Source organism: Pocillopora verrucosa, chromosome 9, assembly GCF_036669915.1.
Source record: "Pocillopora verrucosa isolate sample1 chromosome 9, ASM3666991v2, whole genome shotgun sequence".
Classification (NCBI taxonomy): Eukaryota; Metazoa; Cnidaria; class Anthozoa; order Scleractinia; family Pocilloporidae; genus Pocillopora; species Pocillopora verrucosa.
In genome coordinates, this window is record NC_089320.1 from 22,136,109 (window position 1) to 22,155,272 (window position 19,164).

Consider the following 19,164-nt stretch of genomic DNA (forward strand, 5'->3'; position numbering starts at 1 on the left):
AGTCCTTATCTTGGCATAGAAGTTCATTCTTTTCTTTTAATTTGATATTGAGGAAGCTTCTACCTGACGATAGATTACACAAATCTGAATCATTTCAATTAAAGGCACTATTCTGCAGTGTAAAATGCTTCTTCATCCCGTCAAAACTTTTCTTTCTAATGGATGGTAATGTTATTCTTAAAAGTGTTTAAAATAAATTGTTTTCTTTTATCTTTTAAACTTAACGTAACTGCTGCCACCTGAAACTTTGGGAAATTTTAATTGATTATTACGAAAAAGCAAAAACTGGAAATGGAACTGAAAGAAATACATATTATATATATATGTGTGTGTGTGTGTGTGTGTGCGTGCACCTTTGCACACCTATGGGGACATTCATATGTATACACACCAGCAAAGTGGGGTCTGTTCAAATTGTGGGGACATTTTCAAGTCCCCACAAAAAAGTCCTCATAAATACGTTGTAATAAGAGAAAAGACCATCATAGTGAGGACTTTTGAATGGTCCTCATAAGTCGGTTTGTATAACACACATCTTGAGTCCTCACAAGAAGGTAAAAACACAGAACCTGGAAAAAAGTTTTTTTGTGTCCTGAGGCACATGAAGAAGTGCCCAAGAAAACCATTAAGATACTTAGATTAACGAAAAAATAATCTTTTAATGGTTTACACACTCAAATTCTTCATAAAGTACACACACTGTGTGTATTCAGATACACACACTGCCTGAGTGATACTAAGAATTGCATAGTGTACTTTGTTAAAAACTGTATTCTTTACATTAATTCTTAATGTAACTATCTTTATGACTTTTTTAGAGCACCTCCTAAGGTGCTTTATGACTAAAAAAAATTTTTCCAGTCTTTTGTTTTCTCCCTTTTTGAGAGGAATTAAGGTGTGTGTTCTCCGAACCAAAGTAAAGGGACTCTTCGGGAGTCCTCATTATGAAGGTCTTATTTCAAAGAATTACCCTCTAAAGAACACAAGCACCACCCATTTTCTTTGATCAGGTTTTTATATTGAGGTGACACAGACTCTCAGACCCAAAAAGAACATCATCAAAGTCTCATTATTATTATTATCATTATTATTACTACTAGTTCCCTTTTGGTAGAAGAGTTATCTTCCCAAGGGATTTTGATTGTGCATGGAATCCTCTAAACAGCTCTATCTAGTGCCTTTTTGATAGAACTTAACAATATATGTAACTTTATGGCTTTTTTGAGCACCTCTAAATGTGCTTATTGTTTCTTATAAGTTCCCTCATGTATCATTCTTTCAGTACATCCAGTAGTGCCGTGTCCAATCAGAAGATGTCTGTCTATTAACAGAACTTTGAGTAATGTGTGGGCTGTTCTACACAGAGACATATCATATTATGTCAGTCACCAGATTATGCAATAACTTAGAAAAACTGACAAAGTAGATGTTATGGGACCAAAGCTGTGTGGCACAGAATGCTGTAGCAATCACTGATTAGTTTTGTCACTACCAACTAATTCAATTTTCATCAAGGAAAATGATCTTTCCCTTGACTCCAAAGTTTTACCCTAAACTACAGTGAACACATTTCACAGTCCTTAGGAAACAGATTGAACTAGATGCACTAACATATATAAAACAATGGCTCACTCATTTACATTTAGGTCATATATATTAGTACTGATCTTGCAAACTTTAACTCATCTATGGCCCCCAAAAATGCATGAAATTGACCACACTGTGTTTTCATTTTTTTACCTCAACATGTATTTATAGCAATAAGGCCCTACATTATCTTACATTGAAGTGTATTAAAATAAGAATTTCAGAAAAATTAGCATAAATTTGTTACCATATTTAAGGAAAAAAAGATTTTTCATCAAAATGTCAGTAATTATTATGAATAATTATTATGAAGTAATACAAAATTGATCCTCCAGATGTCAGCCACATTCCTGAAAATTTGAAAGGAGAAAAGTAAATTCTAAATCTTTTCACAAAATTTTCATGTTTTCCAATTTAAGTCAAACCCTTACTGGTAAGAAATATTTTTGGAAAAAATGGGGGTGTGTCAGCATGGGGGCAGGTTGGAAGTGTTACTAAGTAAATAAATATGCCCTCCACTATCCTTGCTAATCAATAGGAGGTCTCTTTGGCAAAACTAGCATCAAAACACAACTATCATAACTCATGACTGACAAAGTTAAAATGAATGCTGCAAAGTGGCTTTTATGACATTCTTCACTTCTTTTTTTTTTTTTTTTTGCATCTTCTATTATTTTGTTTTTTTATCTCTTCTTTGGTATTTCCTTTGAGTAACAAAACATCTAAAACCATTGACAGTGATTAAAATCAAGCAATGGGAAATATGGTTAGCAAAACAATAAGCTATGACACTCTTCGGTATGACACAATGCAAAGCAATTTCCATCATTTCTAGCATGCACTTCCAGACACTATGGCAAAACCAAACTTTTAAATATCCCCTTTTCATTTTATGATACACCGCAAAGCATATATTGTTCCCAGAGAAAGCTGAAATACTCCTAAACTCACTTTGGGTTTGGTTAGGAAATATGAGGAGCAGTGGGCTTAGTATTCACAGATGATAAATCATTCTCAGGGAATTCACAAAACTGTCTCACAATGTCCCTGGGGAAATGAACCGAAGTATAATTCCAGGCCTGAATATAGCACTCTCATCAGAAAAATAAACCTGATGCTCTTTGAAAATATGAGACTACTAACTGCTGGCAAAACAGAACTGGGGGCAGCAGAAGCAGATGAAATTTGGGGGTCAACACCAACACATTGAAACAAAAAAGGAATTCAAATGAAGTCAATATATCAAGTTCAACACATATACACTGATTTACTGTAAAGCCCTATAGAAATGGTACAGATAGACAATGATAGTAACTAACTATGGTGCACATTTGAACTCAAACTATAATTAACTAGTTTTTCAGTCTGTGGTCTTGCCAAAAATAGGCTCAAACTGAAATGGAAAATCATAAGAGGGGTAAAATAGTTGTCAAAATTTTATAGGTTGTCTCAAAGTTCATTTTCAACATCTCCTTAACCCGTTAACTCCCATGAGTGACCAAGACAGACTTTCTCCTTACAATATCAATGCAATATCAACCAGATAAGTGATGAGAATAGCGAAAAATATAAATTAGGGAATAATTTGTTGATCCAATACTAAATTATCTGAACTAACATTATAAGAATTGTATGGTTGACAGTGAGGAGAATGACAAATTTGATCTGGGAGTTAAAGGGTTAAAGGCTTCTGTCTTCTGCTTGCAACTTCTTGACTTCATATCCACTCCTTCCTGCTTCATTTGTGGTGATCAAGCAACTCTTTAGAAGAGTCGTTCTACATTAATGTTCTCTAAAACTGTGGCGATAAGCACTCTTCTTGGCTGATATTTTGCTTACAATTTCACACACTAAGATACTAGGTATCAGCCGGCAGTAAAATCCCATTGTATGATTTCAACAGCTATAATCAATTAGTATATAACACACATTCAGTGAATGGTTTTTTTTTTCATGTGCTGATTGGCTAGTTCAGAATTGAATGGCAAGTACCATTCACCTCCGAACAGATGATGAGAAAAATTGAACAACAAGAATTGAATTCCCACCATTTTCGGTATATTGAAAGAAATAAACTAAGTTTATGGTACTTGTGTGATATACTATATATACTGAAACAAATTAATCACCTCAGTGTCGATGAAAATGATGGATATTTACCCCCATGAATACAGAGGGTAAGTTTCTAAAGGTACTGTGGTGCTGCGTCGGTGGGAGAGTATAGCAGGTAATTTACAGATAACAACTGAGTTGAAAACGTAATTGGCGACCGTAAAGAGTAAAAAAAGCTGACGTTTCGAGCGTTAGTCCTTCGTCAATCGCTCTGACGATGGGATAACGCTCGAAAGTCAGCTTTTTAACTCTTTGCGGTGGCCAATTTACGTTTTCAACTCAGTTGTTGACACTAAATTACCTGATATTTACCTCCACTTCGGTGAACAATTGTTAACTATCATGAGATGTTTGAACGCAAACATGACGGCAAATGATTATTTCAACTATCATCAACTATCGTAACCGTTTGAACAGGGCTTTAAAATTCTGAGTTATTTTTTAGGATAAGCATTAAAAGATTGTACTTGTTATTCTGAATTTATACCCGATGAAAACGTTTCACTCACCTCCTCAATTATAGCATCTTCTCCTTCGCTAAGAATACCAATGTGACAATGGTTTCTTCCGCTCCTAAATTGAAGTTGACTAAAACAAAACACACGTACAAACTAACTAGTAATCGCTTAAAATCAAAATATGCATTTCTCTATGGCAACAAAACAACCAATCGTATTACGCGTCACATGGTTTGAATCGCATAGTTGAATCACATCCATTGGCGTAAATTATGGGGCTCTTTGGTCTCAGATACTTGTTACAAATTTTTGATCAAAACTCAGGAACTGCACGCGAATGCGAAATAGGCTACTGGAGGTGAACGACTATGCTTTTCAAAACTATATGTTCGATGGCTCTCGATTTCTCGATCTCAATTTCTAGCCCCCGATCTAGTCTGCGTCCTTCACCACTGTCTATTCCATCTACGGAGTTTCCGATGATAAATTTAACCTCTAAATCATCATCAACGGGGATAAAATAAGATCGACTCACATCGACGCCGATTGAACTTGAAATATTAGTTGTGTAGTTCATATTTAACTACCAAATTGGCTTTAATTTTCAACATCTTATACTCCAAATTTGGAAAGAATCGGAAGTAACGCAATTTTTCATAAGCGTCATTGACCAAGCGTGAGGTCAAGATGGCTAGATATTGGGTCAGTTCTTTTTTGTGTTTTATTTCCATAAAAACGGAAAAAAGAGAACGACACTAATATCCAGCCACCTCGACCGAAAAAGCTTGGTCAATATCGGATTTATTATAGAGCAAAAACATCGCCGCTTTATTACGAATCAAGACTTGTTTATTTCGAGAGACGGGAAAGGAGGCCAACTGTTTTTGCGCGGAATCACAGCGGGCAGTCCCGAGCCCATCTTGCCTGCTCAGGTGCCAATCAGAACAGAAGATATTTCAAATTTGGGTTATTTTCCCTAGGGCAATTACCAAAATAAAGGGAAAATTCCCTCTATCTGAACCAATCAACCTTTAGTAATTTGCTCTCTATGTTAAAAAATAACAGAATCAACGCGCGCAACATTATTTGAGAATGGTAGGCTGTTTTCAGCAGAGGTAACCATTAGGGTGGTGCTTTGTTTTAGGGTACCGTTCGCACTTGCCTTATTGGGAACATTTTCTCTTTAATTTTCCTATCATGTTTGGAATCTTTAACGATATGTCCGTTTTGCTCCAAAAAAGTGTTTGAGAAAAAAGGAAGAAAAAAAGAAAAAAGAAAGAAAAGAGAACTGATGCAGGTCACAGGGCTCTTTAACGTCCCTGTTACAAAAGGCTATTAGTAAAGCGGCACCAATTGTTAAACACAACAAATATACCCCAAAAATTTCATCCGCGTTCGACAATAATCGACCTTAAAAATGCTCAGCGATGGCAGGGTCAGGGCTCTTATAGCACATCCAGAGCCTTTCCGTTACCCTCCGAGTCTCAAGTTATCTGTAATCAGACTTTTTGAAACTCTAGGACGCATACGTGGGCTCTGAATCGTAAGGACCTCAACATGTAGACCTGGTGTGGATAGTAAAAGTGTGCATGCAGAGTCAATGGAGTATGCGCTTATCTCAACATTGTTTAGCAATTTATTACCTACACGTCCGAATAATTGCTTAAAACTATCATTTTATTTTGTGGCTTCATCACAAGCAGCTCGCTAAATCTCACCGATGCTTTTTTGTGCCTTTGAGGTGCAAGAGCAAATATACATAACACAAGGCTAGCTTAAACATCAAGGACAAATTGAACATCCATGTTGGCTCACCATGCACTAAGCTAGGGGTAATCATAATGATTAAATCTCCATTTGTTTGCAGCAGTTTTCTTTTTTCCTGTATTCCGTCATAAAGAAACGCTTTCTTTTCCCTTCTTTCTCTTTTAAAAGAGCGATTTCATTCACGTCCAATTCTGAGTTATTAACCCATTAACTCTAAAGGGTGACTGGCTTCTAATTTCTCATTTCAGTATCAACCTTGAATTGAATGTATAGGTAATGAGAAAAATGAAAATAATAACCAATTTGAAAAGCTCATGATTGTTCATCTCATGAGTGTGGAGAATATGAGTACCAACCTAAGGGTGTAAATGGTTAATGATCGAGCTAAGTGCAAATTAATGCTATGTTTCATCTATTTGAGCGAACTGAAAAATTCCAACATCTGTGGCATCATGCAGTAGTTCAGTGATTAGATTCTGTCATATTGGTTCTATCATTCGTCTGTCTGCAATTGCTTGATTGGTGAGGTTATCACGCCATGCACCTTGCTGTGACATACCTGTTAGATAAAATACCCTTTCCAGGAGTTCTCAGTATTGCTTTCAATAAACCTCACAGAATATTCATTAAGATACCTAACAGCAAGAGCTCTTACATTCAAATAAAATGTAGGACCGCTAAATAACTAGTTAGAGAAAGCTCGAAAAAAAATGTTTATCATCACTGGCTCGCGGGGAGGAAGGAAAGGATTGAAGGATGGGAAGGATGGGAATCCTTGATACAAGGATCTAGTTCTCATCTATAAGTCACGGTGCACAAGATTAAGTAAGAGAACTCTCAAATTGAAATCATGTCATATATTGAACACAACTTTATTAATATCTCAAAATAGGCCAAGATACATAATTCCCAAAATCTATCAAGAAATTCTTCAAAAAAATGTCTATAAATCTCTTTTAACTCTAAAAAATATAAAAAATCTTTTTCTTCAAAAATCCCGACCATCTCAGCAATGTTTTTCAAAGTAATCACAAAATTTTGCATAAAACGTGAGATATTGTGGTGCAATTTCTCAGAAACACCTTGAAAACATTCGCACAAGGTGTGAAAAATTCGCATCTCCTATATGGGAGGCGAAGCCACCTAAGTTATTGCAGTTCTTACTGTGACACTAGAGAAGATTAAAACACCAAAAAGGAATCATCCGTTAAGCCACAGAGATATAGTTGAGATGATTATGAAATTAATATTCCTCCATGTGAACTGGAATCTTTTATTCGGGAAAATGAATGAACTTAAGTCATCAGTGACCTCATGGATAAGCTTCCTGATCTCCATTTCCGTGAAACAAGTCTTAAAGAGGAGTGGATTTTTCTATACTGCATCACTGCAACAGCTAGGCTCGGTCTCTTAGGAAAATCAGGATTGGTTTGATGACAACGTGTGGAAATAAACGAACTCTTAGAGCAGAAACGTAAGCACTTTCTTGCCTATCAAGTCAGCGCAACATCAGTATCGAAATGAAAGTCTTTATTGCCTGCAATAGTAAACTCAAGAGCATCTCAGAAAAATGCAAGACACCTGGCTCCAGGCGCAGACGCCATTCCTGCGTAAATATGAAAGGCAGGTAATAAAATAGTCACCCAAAATCTGTATGAAATGTTCTCATCCTTTTGGAGCAAAGATGTTCTACCTCAAGACTTCAATAAGGCTATCATTGTCCAATTGTAAGAGCGAGGAAACAGGCAGTCCTGCGACAACCACAATGGAACACTGTTACCGCCGTCAGTCTTAGGCAAATTCCTTGCTAGAGTCATGCCTAATCGACTCTCGGTGAAAACAGTTAAACTGAAAAATTGCACAATCCAGCTTAACTGGTTGAAATAGTTAAAATGCTCAAACCAGCTTAAATGCTTAAACTGAAAAAAATGCACAAGCATCTTATAAGTTTCAACCTCACAAACTCTACAAACATTTGCAACAAGGTCTCCTGCCCGAGAGTCCGTGCAGCTTTCGAACGAGCAGCAGCGGAACAGTACATGTGATATTTACAGCTCGTCACTTTATGAGAAAATCCAGGAGTAACACTAGGACCTCTGTACCACCTTTGTTGACCTGACCAAGGCGTTAGACACGGTCAGTCGTGATGATCTATAGAAAGTCATCTCAAAGCTAGATACACCTCTATTATCATCACCATGATTGGAAAGTTTCTTAATGAAATGATGGAACTTGTAAAATAGTGAGGTGTGGAAATATTTCCCGGTCAACAATGGCTTGAAACACGTATGTGTTCTCGTCCAACCTTCTTCTCAATGATGCTCTCTACAATGCTCCCAGGTGCATTCTCACAAGGTGATGCAGGCGTAGAAACTCGTTATAGAACTGATCACATGCTTCACAATCGTAGACGACTTAAGGAAACACTTGAGGTCAGTCTTACCACCATCCGTGATCTAAATTTTGCAAATGATTGTGCACTGGATAGTAACTGTGAAGAACAGATGCATCATGGCATGAACTCTTTGGGTACAACCTGTGAGAACTTTTGATTCACCGTACGTACCCACCAGCTCTAAGAAGCAAGACAACTAACCTTACAGTCATTTAATTGGCACAAAACTCCATGCAATTGACAAGTTCACCTATCTTTAAATGACTGTATAGGGACGCAGGTAAATCTCAACAGGTAGAAAACTCAAAGTCTATAAAGCTGGACAGTTTACAGCAGGTAAGCAGCCAAATTTAATCACATCCACGCAACAAGCCTCCGAAATGGTTCATTGGTTCAACTAAATAGTCGAACTAGCGAAACAGTTGAACTGTACAAATTGCACAACCTATCTTACTTAGTTAAAGTAGTTCAAGTGATCAAACTAGCTTCAATTGTTCAACTGCACAATCTAGCTAAATTGGTTCAGGTAGTTAAAACATTAAACTAGCTCAATTGGTTTACCTGGTTAAATAGTCAAACTAACGACAACAGTTAAACTGACAAATTGCACAATCTAGCTTAACTGGTTGAAATAGTTAAAATGCTCAAACCAGCTTAAATGCTTAAACTGAAAAAAATGCATAAGCATCTTATAAGGTTCAACCTCACAAACTCCACAATCTACCATAATTGGTTAAAGTAGTTAAAATAACCAAACTAACTTAACTGGTTGAATAACTAATTGGTTGAAGTAGTACAAATGATCAAACTAGCTTAAATTGTTCATCTGCATAACCTGCACAAACTGCACGATCCAGCAGAATTGGTTCTGCCTAGAAAGTAGTTATGTCATTTCTGAACTGATTCGAATGCGGACAGTCAAGTAGATATTTCAGTGTACCGCTGGTTATTTTGCAGTCACGGTAAGATATCAAGTTTTCGAGAGCACATGGTCTGTTTTGAGTTTAAGTTTTAGTTTCTGCTAAGATTGTCGAACAAGATTTCATTTGTTATTAGCGGGACAAGACACAAACAACTTGTACTATTCGATCGTTTTTTTTTAGCTTTCTTATCCTTTGTGACTCGGTTATTTTGCTTTATTCAGCGGATTTATGCATTTGATTTCAGTGAATCGTTGTTCATGTAATAAAAAGAGTTTACAGTTCAGCGCAATTGGCTCAACTGGTTAAATAATCAAACTAGCGAAGACCGTTAAACTGAAAACAATTGAAAAATATATCGTAGTTGTTTAAAGTAGTTCAAATGGTCAAACTAGCTAAATGGTTTAACTTGAAAAAATGTACAATTAGCTTAAATGGTTCAATTGCACAAGCTGCACAATCTAGATTCAAATACCTAAAATAGTCAAACTAACGAAAACAGTTAAATTGCACAAATTTCACATTCTATCTTAATTGGCTAAAGTAGTTCAAAGGGGGATTTAGGATTTTCGGTTTTGCAGTTTTGGCTACGTTTTAGATCGGTTTTTCGGTTTTTGTGCCAAAAAACTTCGTTTTTTTCGGTTCGGTGGTCATTGCGGTTTGCGGATTTTCCGTTTTTTTAGCATTTGGTTTTCGGTTTTCGCAAAAAATTCTAACTGGTTTTCGGCTTTGATATCCGATGCAGTTTTCGGTTTTTCCAGTTGGACCTATTTGGGTTCCGGTTTCTCTTCGATCTGAGCGGCAACTACGCACCTCCACTAATCTCGAATAGCCGCTAAACGAAAATTTTATCGAGAGGAATGAGTGACAAACCAATTGAAATATCGCAGGGATCCCTAGGTAGCCTACGTGTAGCCGTACCCTCCCCCTCCCCTGAGGTAGGGGGGGAAAGAAGGGAGGGTACGGCTACGCGCCTGCACGTAGGGCACGGCTAAGCACGGATCATTTCCAAAGTTTCTTTATCAACGCCACCTCGAAGTTTGTGACCTAGTTACAGGCCATACGCGATTGATTGATTTAACATTCCAATGGAATCTCCAAACTTTCAGGTCTTAGTTCGCGAACGGAAATGTTAGATCAGGGATTTTTGATGAAACTTTCCAGAGTTGTAGCTTTTTGCGACTGCAAAATTGCAATCCTATGGAGGGCTTTTGTGCGAATTTCCTTACTTTAATTAGGCTCCATTACCAGCTGCTGAGTCCGCAGAGACCACGCTCGAGGTCCTCGAGAGCGCAACTGTTAATTTAAGCAGATACTAGAAGATACGAATGCCAAGTGCATGGTATTCATGGATCCTGTCATGAAATTGGTGTAGTTTACTCTGTACGCTACACTTGTCATCGCTGTATCGAAACGATCAGGGTTTTAATAACTGGGATGTGAAAGTGTATCGATTTTGATAGTTTTGCATGCCGTTTTCGGTTTTGATCGAGTTTTTTTTTCGGTTTTGGATGATTTTTTCTACGGTTTTAAGGTTTTTATGGGCCCCAATGCCCTCCTCGGTTCAAATGGTCAAACTAGCTCAAATGGTTCAACCGGAGGAAATGCATAACTAGCTTAAATGGTTCAGCTGCACCAACTGCACGATCTTGCTTAATCGGTATAACTAGTTAAAATAGTCAAACCAGCAGAAAGAGGTAAACGGTATCGGAACAATTCGCCCCTCAAACAATTCGCCCCCAATTTTTAGACAATTCACCCCCAATGTGAAAACACCGAGTCCGTTAACCGAATCATTCGTGCCCATCGTACATGAAACAAAGCTATCTACGGTCGAATTTATAAGTATAATAAGGGCGAACGCGTTCTCGCGCGTCTAAAACCGAAGAACTGAACACGTATCACCATCTTACGCTCACGCGATTGACGATCAGTAAATTATTTTGGTTTCGGTTGACTCGAGTAGTCGAGTTATCTTTTTCTTTCAAGAAATGATTGCCTTGTGACAAAAGCTATATTTTCTACAATAATTTGGGTGTTTTCACATTGGGGATGAATTGTATTGAAATTGGGGGCTAATTGTCCGGGGCGAATTGTCTGACATTCGAGGTGAACTGCACAAATTGCACAATGTATCTTAATTGGCTGAAGTGGTTCAAAATGGTCAAACTAGCGAAAATGACAAAATGCGTAACTAGCTGAAATGGTTTAACCAGCCAAAATTCATAACTAGCTGAATCAGTTCAACTGCGGAAACTGCTTAAGTCACCTCAAATGATTCAACTGGTTACATAGTCAAACTGGCGAGGATAGTTTAACTTCAAAAATTGCACAATCTATCTAAAATGGTCTGACTACCTTAAGTGCTTCAACTGGACAAAATGCATAACTGGCTTAATAGAATCTACTGCACAAACTGCACAATCTAGCCTATTTGTTCCAACTGGACATAGTTTGATGCTACTCTGGTTTGCAGATTTAATGAATGTAACCGAAAAAGTTACAATTCATAGACCCAACGTTTCGACACTCCTGTCTAGTGCCTTCATCAGGGGTGATCTAAACGCTGCAACAAGAGGTCCTATTATATGATCACTAATTAGCGGCCTTTTTTTTCGGACGAGGTGTAAATAGGCGTCAGGTAGCAAACCGTTACCGTCACGATTTTAAGGAGCGTGAGCGGAGTTAATATGCCAAGCCTCCAAACAAAGGCGCTGGTGGTAACGCCGATTAGTGGTGATAATTTTAGAATTATCCCACCCAATTGTATGGTTAGTTAGGCATGTATGCTCCGATAAAGCTGAATTTTCCTTTTTGCAAAGGAAAACCGCTTTTTGGTGCTCTTTTAACCGTGTACCAAACTGACGTTTAGTCTGTCCGATGTATTCGTTGACACAGTCGTTGCAAGGAATAGAATAAATGGCGTCGGTTCGTTGTTCTTTCGTGACAGGATCCTTAGGTTTGGCGAAAATATGCCCCAAAGTCTGAAAAGGTTTTTGAGCAACTTTAACGTTGTGGCTATTCAAAATTCTCTTGATCGGTTCCGTAACACCCTGTATATAAGGAATAAAAGCAAAACCAGTCGCTGGTTCCCTTGCATCAAGAGCGTTACTATTTGTAACTGATTTTTGGCAGTTACGGGGAAAAGTTTTTGTATGGCCATTTGCCTTTAGGACATTGGAAACATATTTCCTCTCCTCAGCCTTCGAATCGAGTGAAGATGATAGACAGTCAGCCCTCCTAAGTAAAGTTTTGGCTACAGAATTTTTATGGCAAACAGGGTGGTGAGAATCGAAAGCGAGGTATTGGTCGGTGTGGGTAGGTTTACAGTAAAGACTTGTCTTTAAATTACTCTGAACACATTTAAATCAAGAAAGGGAAAATGTCTATCCTTTTCACACTCAAGGGTGAATGGGATCGACGGCTCTACTGAATTCAAATGCGACAAGAGGCGCTCCGCTTCATTTCCAGATATCGCAGAAATAACATCATCGACATATCATTTCCAGAAAAAGGGTTTAACCGGTGAAGTGGCTAAGGCCTTTTGTTCCACGTCTTCCATTACCATGTTAGCAATGACAGCAGAGACGGGCGAACCCATCGCTGTACCAAAAACTTGTTGATAGTAGGCGCCATTATATGTAAATTGCGTGGTTTTGAGGCAAAAAGACAGCAGATGACTAATATCCTCCACAGGCAAGGAAGTTCTTTGTCCCAGGGAAGCATCTTCTCTGAGTCATTCCTCCGCAACCTTGACGGCAAGCTCAACTGGGATTTTGGTGAAGAGCGAAACAACGTCTAAAGATACTAATTCTTCACAAGCGCTAAGAGTTTTATCTCTTATGAAATCCGCAAATTCGCAGGGATTTTTGACAGAGTAATCAGTATTCCCAACAACAGGCGACAAAATTCTCGCAAGATAACCAGAAATTGCATAAGTCGGAGAATTAACAAAAGAGACAATGGGTCTCAAAGGAATTCCCGGTTTATGAATTTTAGATAAGCCATGAAAACGTGGACATAAGCCGTCACTACTGTATAACATTTTGTACGTAGAGTCACTAATTATACCAGCTTTTTTCAAATCAAGCAACATTTTGTTTAACTTTCTTTGAGTTTTACTGGAAGGATCAGAGTTAAAGACAGCATACGTACTCTTGTCGTTAAGCAGAGACAAAGCTTTGTCGTGATATTGCTGTTTGTCCATAACCACAACACAATTACCCTTGTCCTCAATTACGAGCCTGTCCGGATCCTTTTTGAGAGCTATAAGCGCATTGAAAACATCCTTTTGAATGTTTTTGGGAGGAGGTTTAGCACGTGTGAGTATGCTAATTACTTCTGCTCTTACCAAATACCTACGATCGTCTTTGAGTTGAGAGATACTCTCCTCAACAGCGGCGACAATATCGGCAGTCGGTATTTTGCGAGGAGCAATAGCAAACTTCAGACCCTTCTCTAAACCACTCCGTTCCAGCGCGGATAACTCCTTGGAGGAAAGGTTCAAGACTCATTTATCTCTCAGAGATGAGCCTGAATTAACAAGAGACCCCTTACTGAGCAAGTGACGGAGTTTTCTGTCGTGTTTCTCTCTCTGTTTGGTAACGTCTGCAGTTCTTTCGAACTTCTTTTCGAAATTTCTTTAATTTAACTCCAACTGCTTAAATGGTCAAACTTGCGAAAACAGTTAAACTGTATAAAATTCATAACTAGCTTAACCAGTTCAACTGCAGAAACTGTTAAAGTTGTCTCAAATGATTTAACTGGTTACATAGTCAAACTAGCGAGGACATTTAACTTCAAAAATTGCACAAGCCACCTGAATTTGTTGAAGTAGTTCAAATGGTCAAACTAGCTTAAACTGTTCAACTGGACAAACTCCAGAACTAGCTTAAAAGGTTCAATTGCACAATCTAGCTTAATAGGCTCGACTGGGTGAATAGTCAAACTAGCGTAGGCAGTTAAACTGCACAAATTGCACAACCTATCTTTTTTGGTTGAAGTAGTCCAAATGGTCTAACTAGCTTAAGTGCTTCAACTGCACAAACTGCACAATCTAGCTTAATTGGTCCAACTGGTAAAATATTCAAACTTACAAAAACATTTAAACTGCACAAATTGCACAATCTATCTTATTTGGTTGAAGTAGTTTAAATGGTCAAACTAGCTCAAATGGTTTCAACCGGAAAAAATGCATAATACATTTGGTTCAACTTAAATTGAATGCAGATGGTTCAATTGCACAAACTGCACAAACCTCTGTTGTAGGCTGACACTGGAAAGAGATCCGTGGGTGGACAGAGAAAGCCTTTTACAAACAACTGAAAGTATTCATCAAAACCTGGGCGAAGATCCTGAGAACTGGGTAGGATAGGCTCACCTTTGGCCGTTCATGTGATTCACATGCGACAGACACTCTCGTGCACCGATTGGTCTCCACGGCCGCCCTCAGACACAAATGCGTACTCAACGGCATCAAGGGAAAAACAAAAAACTACATGGCTGAATTTTATTATGTGCAAATATATCTCGAATGGCAAGGCTTTCCTTAGTTGCCTCAAACCATTGACTTGTCTTGGTGCCAAGACTTGGAGGAGGCGGCATTAAAGAAACAACAGCTGCAAATGGAGAAGGAGGTAAGAGAGGCAGAGGGCAAGTTGAATCTAGGAAAAAAACATGACGAAAGATTCGAGGAACAACCGAATACCGCAAGAATGCAGCAACAGCAGCTACGACAACTAGAACGTATGAACATGGTTTTGCTGCAGCGGCAAAGCCAGGCGCTTATGTTCTTGTTACAAAAACTTGCTGACAAATAAAATTGTTCCGCAAATTTATTTGAAACTTGGACTTTCTGGTTCAGATGCTTTGCGTATTTCTGTATATGTGATAGACAACAGGAAGAGAATATCAGCTGTCTGAAGAGAATATCAACAGTTTGTATAATTTGTATGAGTTATGCGATCATTTGATATAATCTTTTAATTTTAAAAGTTGTTTATAATTTTAAAGTTTAGTACTTTTAAAATGCTTTTACATGGTAATGATCGTTTAAAGGAGATTAATTTATTTAAAAGTAAACTGAAAACTGATTGAAAATTATTCGGAAAATTGATTTATTATGGACCATGCTTGAAATTTTTGAAAGTACTCATGGACAGTTGTGGGAAAGAACTGGAAAAACTTGGATGTAATTGCACCACATAAACATGCCCGAGAATTATGAAGAAGAGCACATAAAATATACACTTTTCCCACAGCGCTTGAGCATAACTTTGAATTCCTCTTGAAGTCCAAGAATTTAAAATACTTTACGACATCACCGAAGATCCATTCAATTAAAAATCTCACTTCACTCATTGACTTGTTCCAAGCTTTTGGAAGGTCTGTTAGTAACGCCGTGAAATGGACTCTGAAAGTGAAGTCGGAGAAGATACGCTGGATCGCCATGAATGCATAAGGTGCCTCCTCCTGAAGCTGGTTCAACACTTTGGATCGAGCCAACATTACGCTGTTGTGCCTTTAACCCTCTACCGGGCCATAGAGGGTAGCAATAAGGCCGTTGGGTGTGGCAATGGACTTAAATTTCATTGAATGTACTTTCGTAGGGCCGTTGTACATCATCCGCTCCTTTCTCGCTGATAATTTCTGTGAATGTCTACAAAGGTGGGCGACTTATCCACGGCTGATCCAATCCAACAGCAAATGTATCAAGTCAGTGCAAATGGAATCCATCACAGTATGCGAAATCATTCAAAGTTGAGGCTCAGGTATCGCGAATCGGGCAGGCAAACCGCCTGAGAAATATATAGAATGCCTCAGTTGTGTCCATGTTGACGTCGTTATAGCAAACAATCAGGCCTGGAGGGTTCAATACTTCAGTAAGTTCCTGCATTCTTTATCTGTCATCATGTCCAGATTGAAGCGTTCGTGGCTCCAATATAGAATAGAAGGATTTTTGGGAGAACTTAACGTTATATAGAAACAAGTACTCTGTATCATCGATCAAATTACGGGCATAAGCCAAGGACGAAATCGGCAAGACACTCAGTAAACTTTCAAAGGTTCACAATTGCTGGAATAAGAAACTCACGGTTTCCAAGATCTTTTCGTAATGTAAACTTTTGGCAGGAACGCCGACGGCAACTGACGGCCTCGACGTTGAGTCCCTTTACGTCGTCGTCGCCATAAGGTCTCGGGTGACTGTTTCGAGGTACGCGGAAGTTAAGCGTTAAGTGGACTATGTCAGAGGATCGCCTGATTTCCCAAGGTATTACTTTACGGAAGAAGGGCTAGGACTTTCAAAATAAATTATTTGTTTCTTATATCACTATCATGCCTTGCCAACCGGAGCTATACAGCAGGCGCTTGACCCATTTTGTGTCGCAAAAAGCAACTGGGACTACCCGGTAAGTTAGCTCGTTGGACGTTGGAGGGGAAGAAAAATATCTGTTTAAATTCTATGCATGCTCAGCACTCTTGTAGTTTAAGCAATTTATACGACAGGATCCAACGAGCTTTAGATATAGTGGCCTTCCAAGGGTACTTGTTTGTTTTTAGTCTTCAGAGAAAGGTGATAAAGTGGACGTGGCCTCAATTGGCATGTCAGTAGTTTGACACCATAAGAAGCATTGATGAGCTGGAGTCCAGAATTTTTTCGTTCAAAAGGAAGCAGTAAATAGTTGTTCACTGGATTACTGACGTCAAGGCGAGCAACCATGCAAGGTTCAGGCAAGATGCTAACTGAAGGAACGAACAGGTCCACGACAGATCAGACGAACAACAAGCAATGTGAAAATGATACAAAAAAGTTTAATTCACCCTTAAATCATTCTTTGGGGAGACAAGTACATAAGTATATAGGAGTTTACCAAATTATGGTTTTGAAAAAGGTAACGCTTTCATATCAAATGGGTGTTGTTCTGTGTAATGGAAAAAAACTTCGCACCTGAACCAATCCTTGGAATGGCTTGAGAAAACTCTGGGAGAATCTCTAAAGTTGGTCGTTGGACATAATAACAAGCCGGTATTATTAACGCGGTCGCAATGATAAAAAAACTGAATTTTTATTGGTGCCTGAGAGAATGCGGTCATGTTTTTGGGGAGCTCACCATATAGCACTAGGTAGAACCGGAGTCTAGCACGCCGGTGAAAAAGGTGGGGGGGGGGGGGGAAGTAGGGGACACAACATCCGATTTATGTTCTGTATCTTAAGCTGCTGTACTAATTTATCTTTTCGAACCGCCGTAAGTAGCAGACGACTTTTGCGCTCCGTCATCGTTCATATTATTACTTCGCTTAAGGCCAGATAGGCTTGATTTCCGCCGCTCTATAGCTGGCCCAGTCTGTGATCCTCCCCGATGAGATACCGCACTTTGCTTGACGCGTTCACCTAGTTTCCAAAGTAACAAATCACATTTATTTTGTCTTGTTTTCCTTAGTAGTTTGTCCTGTCGGTAAATGTGCTCACGTTGTGGCTGGGTCATCCAATAATGTTCTGCCATTAAAATATATTCAATGGAGAAGAAACTAATTGAAACGGTAAGTTAACTGCCAAAGATAAGAAAGACCACAGGGTATAGACTTATTTCTTTTTATAGACCCCATTGCTCCGGTCTTGGAGCATTGACAAATTAAGCAGACCAAAGGTGATAGCAATGAACGACCAAAGGACTACTTGTTGTCTTTGACATGGCGATGAATTCGTCATTTAACCTACTTAGAACTTCATTCAGGTCCAATTTCAGCTTGTGAATCGTAACATTTGTCTGAATATTTCTTGGAATGAGTGATCAAAATGTAGGGATCAATTTGTTTTGTCACTCGGTATGAGTACGCAAGGAATTGTGTTTTTCACTAAACCACTCTTTGTAGGAAGTAACAAAACTGCGGTGGTCAAAGGCTGCTTATACTGTCATTAACTAGGTCAGTGGAATGAGTCAACGATGTCTGGCGGGTAGCAGAAGGGTTGTGAGCTGTTAACTTTTTGACGTCAGTGTATCAGAAAAACAAAACCTAATTAAGGGGACCAACGGAATGGCGAGAGTACCTGTTAAAGATAAGAAACATTAAACGGCATAAACTTATTTTTTGTATGGTCCTCATTTCTCCGGTCCTGGGGCAATGGGCAATTAAGGGGACCAAAGTGATCGAAATTTTTCAACGGAAACGAAAGATGAAAATACTATTTTTTTTGCCCAAAGAACCGACTGAAAAATGTTTTTTTCTTGACGTACGTTATCTACACTTTTAAGTGCTGTGAGAAATCCAGATGATTTGCATTTTTTTGACTGATCTGTTAATGACGTATCAGCCCAACTTCTGGTAGGATAAGCATAGCAAAGTTCTTTGAGACCTCCGTTAAATCAGGAGGTTCTAGGGTGGCTTCTTTGCTCTGCATTGCCCTGCCGTGTAATCTTTGGTGAACATCGGACTGAATTTTAAAGATAGGGAAGATTAAAGGGTATAAACTTATTCTTTTGTATAGTTCCCACTGCTCCGGTCCTATGGCAATGAACAGTTAAGGGGACCTAAGGTGATTGAAATTTATCAATGCATAAGAACAATGAAAAATGTTTTTGGTGACGCGCGTTATCTCCACCTCTAAGTGTTTTGGGAGATTCCGATTTTTTCTGCATTTTACTATTGATTTGTCCAAGACCCATTAGCTCAATACTAGTTTGATAAACATCGCAAGTTCCTCGAGAATTAAGTTACATCAGGCGCTTCTAGGGTATAAGCGTAGTCGAAATGTAATTACTTTAAAGGTAAGCTATAGGTCAGTAAGCTGCTTTGTTGCCCTGCCGCATAGTCTTTGGTGAAAATTGGAATAAATTTAAAGATATGTAAGATCACAGGGTATAAACTTATTTATTTGTATAGTCCCCGTTACTCCGGTCCTGGTGCAATTAACAACTAAGGGACT

General features: G+C 38.6%; 1 long non-coding RNA gene across 1 annotated transcript; it reads right to left on the reverse strand.

Annotated features, from left to right (window-relative positions):
• Positions 1-339: 339 nt before the first annotated feature.
• Positions 340-4,302, reverse strand: LOC136283410 (uncharacterized). The gene is made up of 3 exons (XR_010718767.1): positions 4,209-4,302; positions 2,539-2,634; positions 340-1,937 (listed from the first exon to the last, which is right to left on the reverse strand). It is a non-coding gene; the product is annotated as an uncharacterized lncRNA (long non-coding RNA).
• Between the last annotated feature and the right edge of the window lie 14,862 nt (positions 4,303-19,164).